The 8,545-nt window shown below is 43.6% G+C and overlaps 1 long non-coding RNA gene across 1 annotated transcript in view; it reads right to left on the bottom strand.

Annotated features, from left to right (window-relative positions):
* Window positions 1-4,538: 4,538 nt before the first annotated feature.
* The window catches only part of LOC124857200, a 43,651-nt gene continuing 39,644 nt past the window's right edge, over window positions 4,539-8,545 (bottom strand). The window contains exons 2-4 of the long non-coding RNA XR_007035538.1: window positions 4,993-5,110; window positions 4,667-4,902; window positions 4,539-4,599 (exon numbers count right to left, since the gene is read on the bottom strand). This is a non-coding gene — a long non-coding RNA (uncharacterized LOC124857200). The remainder of the gene's footprint in view (window positions 4,600-4,666; window positions 4,903-4,992; window positions 5,111-8,545) is intronic.

The raw sequence follows: 8,545 nt of genomic DNA, 5'->3' as shown, positions 1-8,545 counted from the left end.
CAGTTGAGGTCAGCAGTCTCCCGCCCCCGCTCTGTGTCTACCTGTGACACCTTTCTGGAGAGGGGCATCGTCCGAGCTTCTGCTGGCAACAACCTAATGCTCACCCTCTACCGATGATCCACATAGCCCTGTCTTTTAGTGTTTAACCCTTTCTCTCTCCTAGACATGGCAATTGACTGAGCTTAACTGTAACAAACTCTATGTGCTCTCTTTCAGACTCTAACCTTGAAAACGGGCTCAGAGTTTATCTGTTCTTTCTTTCTAGGTGAAACGACTAAAGGAGCTACATCCATCAACATTTACTTTTCCTTCCTGTAGAAAGTACTCCTGGATCAGTGCTTCCGTGTTCTTTTTGTGTCTCTGCTCTGTTCTCTCAAACCCCCAGTCGGTTGTGGCAGATGGCCGCTCACACTGAGCCTGGTTCTGCTGGAGGTTTCTTCCTGTTAAAAGGGAGTTTCTCCTCTCCATTGTCACTACATGCATGCTCAGTATGAGGGATTGCTGCAAAGTCAACGCCAGCAACTGTCCACTGTCTCTACATGCTCATCTGGGAGGAGGGAATGCTGCACGTCACTGACTGGATGCAATCTGCTGGGTTTCCTTAGATAGAAAAACTTTGTATCCAATTTGAATAAAAAGCTAACTCCAACTGCACTGTTCAATGGTTAGGATTAATTGGAATGTATGTACCTGACTGTTGTGAAGTGCCTTGAGACAACATGAATTGGCGCTTTATAAATAAAACTGAATTGAATTGAATTGAATATAGCCCTTGAAGTGTTCTAGGGGGTGCTGTTGATCCAAATTCCAATGTAATCCAATAGAGGTGTTTGGGGGCTGACAAAGATCAACAATATTTATTATGGAGTGAATCGGACCATGCATGTGTAATTTAGAGGCAAACGTATGGCCATAGCGTGACATCAGAATTCACCACGCCGCCACAGCCACACCCTCCAGCAGAGCCAGTGAATACTGGCGACTGTCTTATAGCGCGTTCACACCGAACGCGGATTCTGCGATAGGAGCGGCCGATTTACATGTTATCCCTATGTAGAGGCGGGTTCAGGAGCGGCGCGGTGCGGTGCGACGGAGACGAAGGATGCAGTGCGGAAAGCCCGCCGAGTGAAGCAGGAGCAGAGCGAGAGTGATGGACGAGTTGAAAAATCTGAACTTTTTCCTAAATTCGCGTCGCATCAACCAATCAGGGACTGGATGTGGCTGTGACGTAGGGTGAAAGACCGCAGCGGAGAAGAAGCAGTTGTCAGTGAAGATGGACGACCAGATCATAGTGGCGGTGTGCGGCAAGCCAGAGTTGTATGACTCAAGTAATTACTTTTACCGAGACAAGTACAGAAAGAACCTGGCCTGGTTATGTTTAGGCACAAATATCTTATATTTAGGAGATGTGGACATTAAAAATCGGCTGTTTTCTTTACTGAGCTGAGATTTATTTACTCACCGAAGACAGATGGACAGGCGTTCAGCAGCGGGGATACAGCGCCGGTAGTTGTTGTCCCGGAGGCCAATTCGTCTCCCAACGCGGGACAGCAGATCTTCGAACTGGGTCCTGGATAGACGGAAGGACCGCTGAAATCAACCGTCATCCAGACACAGCTCCTGGAGTAGGTGGTGTTAATCTCCGAACTGTTCCCATCCCTGAAGAAGCTGGTGAACCCAGGGACATCGACGTTGGTGGCGTTTTTCGGCTCTCCACAGGTAAAACACTATAATTATCCATGAAATCCATGTCCGCCATGTTCAGTTGAAACCAGCAAGCAGCAGATGGAAGCTCCTCCTATTTGATGACGCGGCGAAGCGTTGCCGCTTGTTGCCAAATGCCAGCGCGGAGTTCACGCGGAATGTCAAGTGGGCAAAAGCACACAAATGAGGTGAAATATTCGCTGAATCTGCATTCGGTGTGAACGCACCTTTAGACCATCAGGTTATCTGTTACTTGGGACAGTTTCACATTGATTAGGTGAAGAACATCAAAAATTGACTCTCTAAAGGAAAACATGACACTTCCTGTTCTCAGGGGGCGGGGCTTTGATGATGTCAGCATCTGATCAGTGAATATTGTTCAGGGCCAGAGGCAGATCAATCTCAGAAGGTTTCAGGTCTCTGTGACTTTCCTTGTAGGAGCTATATAAATTTCGTCTTTTATGGTGAGATGTCATATTTTGAGGCATGGCCACACCCACACGGTTTCATGCATCAAATAGCTTTTGATAACTTTTGATCCCCAGTGCCTTAAAAGTATACTGAGTGATTTTCAAGTCTCTAAGTCAAAAGCTGTAGGAGGAGTTTGCTCAGATATGTGGGCTAGAAAGTGCAAATCTGGGGACAAAATAACAAATTCAATCCAGAATGGCCAACTTCCTGTTGGATTTGGACCAATGCTCCAAGATACTTTTTTGTAGGTCCTGACAAGTTACATATGTGTACCAAATTTCATAATCCACAGTTAAAGCATGGCTTAGGGGTGATTTTTTTACATATTCCAGGGGGCGCTGTGGACGAATTAGGCCACGCCTACCAACTATGTCATCAGATCTGTCTTGGGGACTGGACTAGGATCAATCACATTAAATTTGGTGCAGATCAGATGATGTATGTGAAAGTTAAAGCGAAAGGTATGGCCATGGCATGACATCAGACTTCGGCACACCGCCACAGCTACACCCTCTAGCCAAACCTGTCAGTACTGGAGACCAAGTTAGACCATCGTGTTATATGTCATTGGAGACAGTTTCATGTTGATTAAGTGAAGGAGATCAAATATGGGCAACACTAAGTGAAACATTACACTTCCTGTTCTCAGGGGGCGGGGCTTCAATGATGTCAGCAGTTGACCATTGCATATTGTTCCAGTCATCATATGGATAAATCCCAGAAGGTTTAATGTCTCTGTGACTTTCCTTGTAGAAACTATAACGGTTTCGTTTTTCATGGCGAGAAGTCATATTTTGTGGCGTTGCCACGCCCACATGCTTTCATGTATCAAAAACTTTTGATAACTTTTGAACCTTAAGAGTATACTGAGTGATTTTCAAGTCTCTAAGTCAAAAGCTGTAGGAGGAGTTCGCTCAGACATGCGGGCTAGAAAGGGCAAATCTAGGGTCAAAATAGCAACTTCAATCCAAAATGGCCGACTTCCTGTTGGGTTTGGACCAATGCTCCAAGTTGTAGGTCTTGACAAGTTACATATATGTACCAAATTTCATAATTCTCGGTCAAAGCATGGCTTGGGGCTGATTTTTTATACTTTTCTAGGAGGCGCTGTGGACGAATTAGGCCATGCCCACCAAATATGTCATCTGATCTCAGTTGGGGACTGGACAAGGATCAATCACACTGAATTTGGTGCCGATCAGATGATGTATGTGGAAATTAAAGCCAAACGTATGGCCATGGCGTGACATCCAACTTTGCCGTGCCACCACGGCCACGACCTTTTATGAATAGTCACTGTACTTCAAATGAAGTTAGACCCACTAGTTATCTGTCTTCTGACACAGTTTCAAGTTGAATGGGTCAAGAGGGTCAGAGAGGCAACTTTGTAAGTGAAAAAAGTGACTTCCTGTTGTCAGGGGGCGTGGCTTTAATTATGTCATCATTTGACCCCATGGGTTTGTTGGTGACTTGAGAGGGTTCAATAATACCAAGTTTGGTGTATTTCAGCCAATTTATGTGAAAGTTATTGCTGTTCGAAATTTGCGGCAAGAAGGCTAAATTTGAGGCCTGGTCCCACCCCTTCAACATGCTCAAAAACTCACAATTCTGATAACTTTTAATTCCCAATGCCTTAACTGCATATTGACCAAATATGAAGCCGGTAGCTCAAAATCCCTAGGAGGAGTTTGTTAAAGTTCGACAAGTATGAAAAGTGAAAAACGTCCAAAAATGACCCTTTGACCCAAAATGGCCGACTTCCTGTTGGTTTTAGGTCATACCCCCATACACTTTTTTTCATGATTTGGGGAGATCTAGCTATGTACCAAATTTCAACTCTCTAGGACTCACCAGTTGGCCTATCTCACTTTAGGGAGCGTTGTAGAGACGTTTGGCCACGCCCATTTTCAATACCATTTAAAAACCTTAAATTTCACTAGGGGGGCAATTTTGGGTAAAGTTTGGTGAGTTTTGAATATGTTAAAGCCGCGAAAAAGGCAATTCATTTGTTGCCCGAATAATAAACGGAGCAATTACAATAGGCCCTTGCAGGCCTACCAGCTCGGGCCTAATAATTCACAAAGAGAAATTAAACAAATGTGGCAAGACCTTTCTAATATACTAGTGGATGCATTTCAGTCAAATTCCAATGTATACCAATGAGCCATTTGGTGGTTGACAAATATCATTCATATCCTGTTTGGAGCAAGTCGGATCATGTATTTCTGATTTAGAGCCAACTGTATGTAAACGAAGAGATATCAAAGTTCGCTGCTCTACCACGCCCACACCAACAGTCATTGTGTCATAGTTTTAAAGGCGGATTTGACCCACATACAGAAACACTCAAAAACATAGGACCGTTTTGGTGAGGGTTATTTAATGGAGGAGGAAGACCCGAGTGGCTCGCACCGGGAACAGGCACTGCAAGAGACGAGACAGGCTAGAAACGAATGATTCAAAGAAAACCTCCAATCTGCAGCTTGCTTACTTTTAGATTGTTTAGAACTTCCAGGTAGAGAGAAAAGGCGAGTCCGGAAGATTGTGGAATGGCTCAGGATCCGGCTCTGCTTGCCGATTCCTTAGATCACAGTTAGAGGAAGGACAGGGTCTCACTTAGAGCCTAAAGTGCGAGAGCGGACTGCCGACTGATTTAGAGTCCGGAAATGGATTATGGCAAGAGTTTGTTCTAGGTCCTCCTGAAGGTCCGTGGCTTGGTTCCAGTACCTGGAAGTAGCGAGACAAAAGGTTTAACGAGGGCAATCACAAAATACAAGATCAAGGTTAGTCAGTTAGATTCTGGCCAGACTGAAGTACCAAGTAGACAAAACACTCAGGCGTAGAAGTGCTGGCAATCCGCTCTCTTAAAGGTCTCCAGCTGATGACGGGATGAGAAACACCTGTCCTGCTCCTGGCTCTGCGGTACCGGCGGCACCTAGTGGTGTTCAGGGGAAGCAGCAGGACAGTAACCTCCCAGACTCTGACACATAGTTCTTAGAATGATTCATCACCTTGTTCTGTTTCAACAAACACTGCTTGAAGCTTGGATGAGTGAGAGTTTAAAGGTTTTCTTCTACGTATTTATTCATGGTGACACAAGAGGAACAAATAAAATGCACATATCTGAAATTTTGACGAGTTTGGATAAAGCTAAAGGCGACATATTTTAAATCCTTCCTCTTCACTCTTAAATCATTCAGTTGTGGTCTATATAAAATGGAACTGCAATGCTTTGGTCTGAATTCCTTGGTATTGCAGCTCCACAGGCTCCTCTTTTACCCCTTGAGGTGCATCTGAGAGCAACTTGTTTTGGTGCCATCTCTTTAAATGCTGTTGAGGCATTTCACACCCCACCCTCCTTGAGGTCAAAGAGCGTTCCACTCCACCATGTTTGGCCATTTTTGTAGTTTGATAACAGAGATAGAATTACCTAGGGTTGCAGAAACAAAACAAAAAATGCAAAAACAATGCAAAACTATTTATATAATAATACTATTCAAAACACGCAGTTCTGTCCTTAAGGAGCTAAAAGCAGCACACAGCAGAAGGGACAATGCTACTGCTATCAGAATAATGGCCAGGACGTCATATTAACACACAATAAATTTATGTCTAAAATGAAGTTTGTTGTCATTTTAGTGTTAGTTGCAGCTTACTGCTTTGGTGTGTCCATCGTTTCCACAGACAGAAGGAACTGAGTCCTTAATCAGCAAATCCTTCTTGATACTGGCGGAGATTGATGAAGAACTCGTCCTTGAAGTGAGGAAATAGGAATTCCATCACTGATGTGGGAACATTTTCATGAAAAATAAAATGTAACCAGAAACTTCGAAGGGGCTGTGATGCTGGGGGATGATGTCATGAATTGTTTGGGTTAACACACCCAACAACTGAACATTTAGACTGCACTTGCAGCTTCAGCAAACTTGACTTTGGGCTACAAAATCGAAGTGAGAAATAAAAATGACGGATAAGTGAAATTGGTCAGCTTGAAGTGAAAAATATGACGCAAGCAGAATATAAAGATATCTATGCACCAGGAGCACCCGGAGCGGCTAAATTAAACTTTTCTGCACTCCTACAGACTCTAAGTACACAACAAAATGTATTTAAAGGCTAAAAACGTTTTTTGCATGATATGTCCACTTGAACTCAAATAAAAATTTTTTTAGCCAGATGGTGAAAACACTTGTCCCTACCATATTTGGAAAATTGTTTTGTAACATTTAAAAACCCTCCTATTAATATATGACTGTGAAAAGCTTCTGGGCCTTCGGCATTTATTTATGCCATTATATGTGTGATGAGTATTGGTGTACAGAGTGGTTAGGTTGCATCAGGCTCTGTCTTGCGGTATTTGGCATAATTTATCCCCCAGCAACACTGTAACCAAAGGCTTAGGAAAGAGAGTGTTTCCATCGCTCCCCTGCCCAGGAAACAGAAGCTGGGTTTGTATGTCAAATCTATGATATATTGATTCTGCTTAGACAGCCCTTTGATTGATGGGAAAGCTCAGTAATTTTCCTGGTGCCTTTAAAAAGACATTTAATTTCATAGCTGTCAGACAATGGGTAACCTTGGGTTTTAGACTGTACAAATCAACACATACATTTAGGGATTTTTTAAGACTCATGAAAACACACCTGTGGAAATATGTGTTGCTATTGTAGGTTTAGCACTTAAAATTGTGCACCAGTCTTTTATGAGTGTGCACTCTTGGAAGATTTCCTTACTCATCACATGCAATAATAATGCCATCAATTTAGCTGCAAACTATGGGCAGGTGATGATAGAACACATACAACACTAATAAACATGCCCTGTAATATCATTCATTATGTGACTGGGCCACCAGGTGCAGATGTGAACTATGACCTTGATCTCAAATTATTGCCTTAACATTTTCACTGTCATCTCCTTTAAAAGTAAGTGACAGATTAGAAGTCACATACACTAAAATGAATACTATGAAAATGTAACTATATTTTAACTAATTTGTTTCCTTTCTCACAGGAGCTGCTTGACTTGGACACTAAATTAAATCAGTAGATACAAATGTTATTATTTGAAGGCGACTGTGGCTCAGTGAGAAGCATAGTCAGTTTGGTATTACCCAGAAAAGCGCTTTAGGAATTCAGTCCATTCACCATTTAATTTTCATATCTCACAAATTATGGGTATCTAATTATGATGCAAAGTTATTAGTACTGTTGCTTTGTGGGAAGAAGATTCTGGGTTTAAATCCTGCCCTGTGGTCTTTCTGCATGCTTTCAGCGTGACATAAATCATGCAACATCTCTATACAGGTGCACCAGGCTGTAAACACTACATGTGCAATTCCAATGCATTTAGATGCACCTTGTAGGGAGTTTTATACTCAAACATTTAGTTTTCATCTTTGAGTTTAAAATCAACTAACAAATGTCTTCAAACAACTTGAAACATTTGGTACACACTTTCACTGGTCTTGGTCATCGCTTTTTTTTAACTAATGCTGCTGTCACACTTTCTTATGTTGGAATCTATGTATATTTATGAGCGGCGTGCCAGAAACTGGCACAGAGGGCTAACAAGGTGTGGGGTGGGGGGTATGTGTGCACTTTTTGGATGTGTGGTCTCCGGCATTTGGATTGGCTGAGCAATGATAGTGGAGCTGAGCTTGTTGGTGTTTTTCCCTGGGCTGTTGTTGCAGTGGTGGTGATGTGGTGTGTTTGTGTTGTTGCAGGGGCATGGTGGGGGCCGTTGGGCCCGGGTGGGTGCCACCGGCCGGGGACTTCTTACTGGGTGAGTTGGTCCCATCTTGGAGTAGGGTCGGGGGGTCCGTTGTGAGTAAGAGGCTTGGTAGTGTCTGCTCTGTTGCGCTTGCGGGTGGAGGCTGGGGTGGCCAATAAGACTGGAATTCATTGGGGGGTTGGGACTTTGGTCCTGGGACTGCTCTGAATGGCATGAGGACACCTCTCTGGATGAGAACAGGGGCCGTTGGGGGCTAGAGGTTGGGGCCTGGGCTGGTGTCGTTCGGGTTCGGGCACTAGTCTGGACTGGTGGCTCAGACTGTCTGCCTGTCTCCACCCCGGAATGGAGGAGACCACCTCCTGGATCGGGTGGCTGGTTACCCCTCTGGGGTATCGGTACCTGAACCTGGTAGTTTTTTTTTTCAATTCAGTTTTATTTATATAGCGCCAATTCACAACACATGTTGTCTCAAGGCACTTCACAAAAGTCAGGTACATACATTCCAATTAGTCCTAATCATTGAACTGTGCAGTCAGAGTTAGTTATTTATTCAAATTGGATAAAAAGTTTTTCTGTCTAAGGAAACCCAGCAGATTGCATCCAGTCAGAGACTTGCAGCAGTCACTCCTCCCAGATG

The sequence above is a fragment of the Girardinichthys multiradiatus genome, chromosome 20 (assembly GCF_021462225.1).
Source record: "Girardinichthys multiradiatus isolate DD_20200921_A chromosome 20, DD_fGirMul_XY1, whole genome shotgun sequence".
Classification (NCBI taxonomy): domain Eukaryota; kingdom Metazoa; phylum Chordata; class Actinopteri; order Cyprinodontiformes; family Goodeidae; genus Girardinichthys; species Girardinichthys multiradiatus.
Note: the sequence above shows the minus strand (reverse complement) of the source record. Positions and strands in the feature narration are given on the sequence as shown.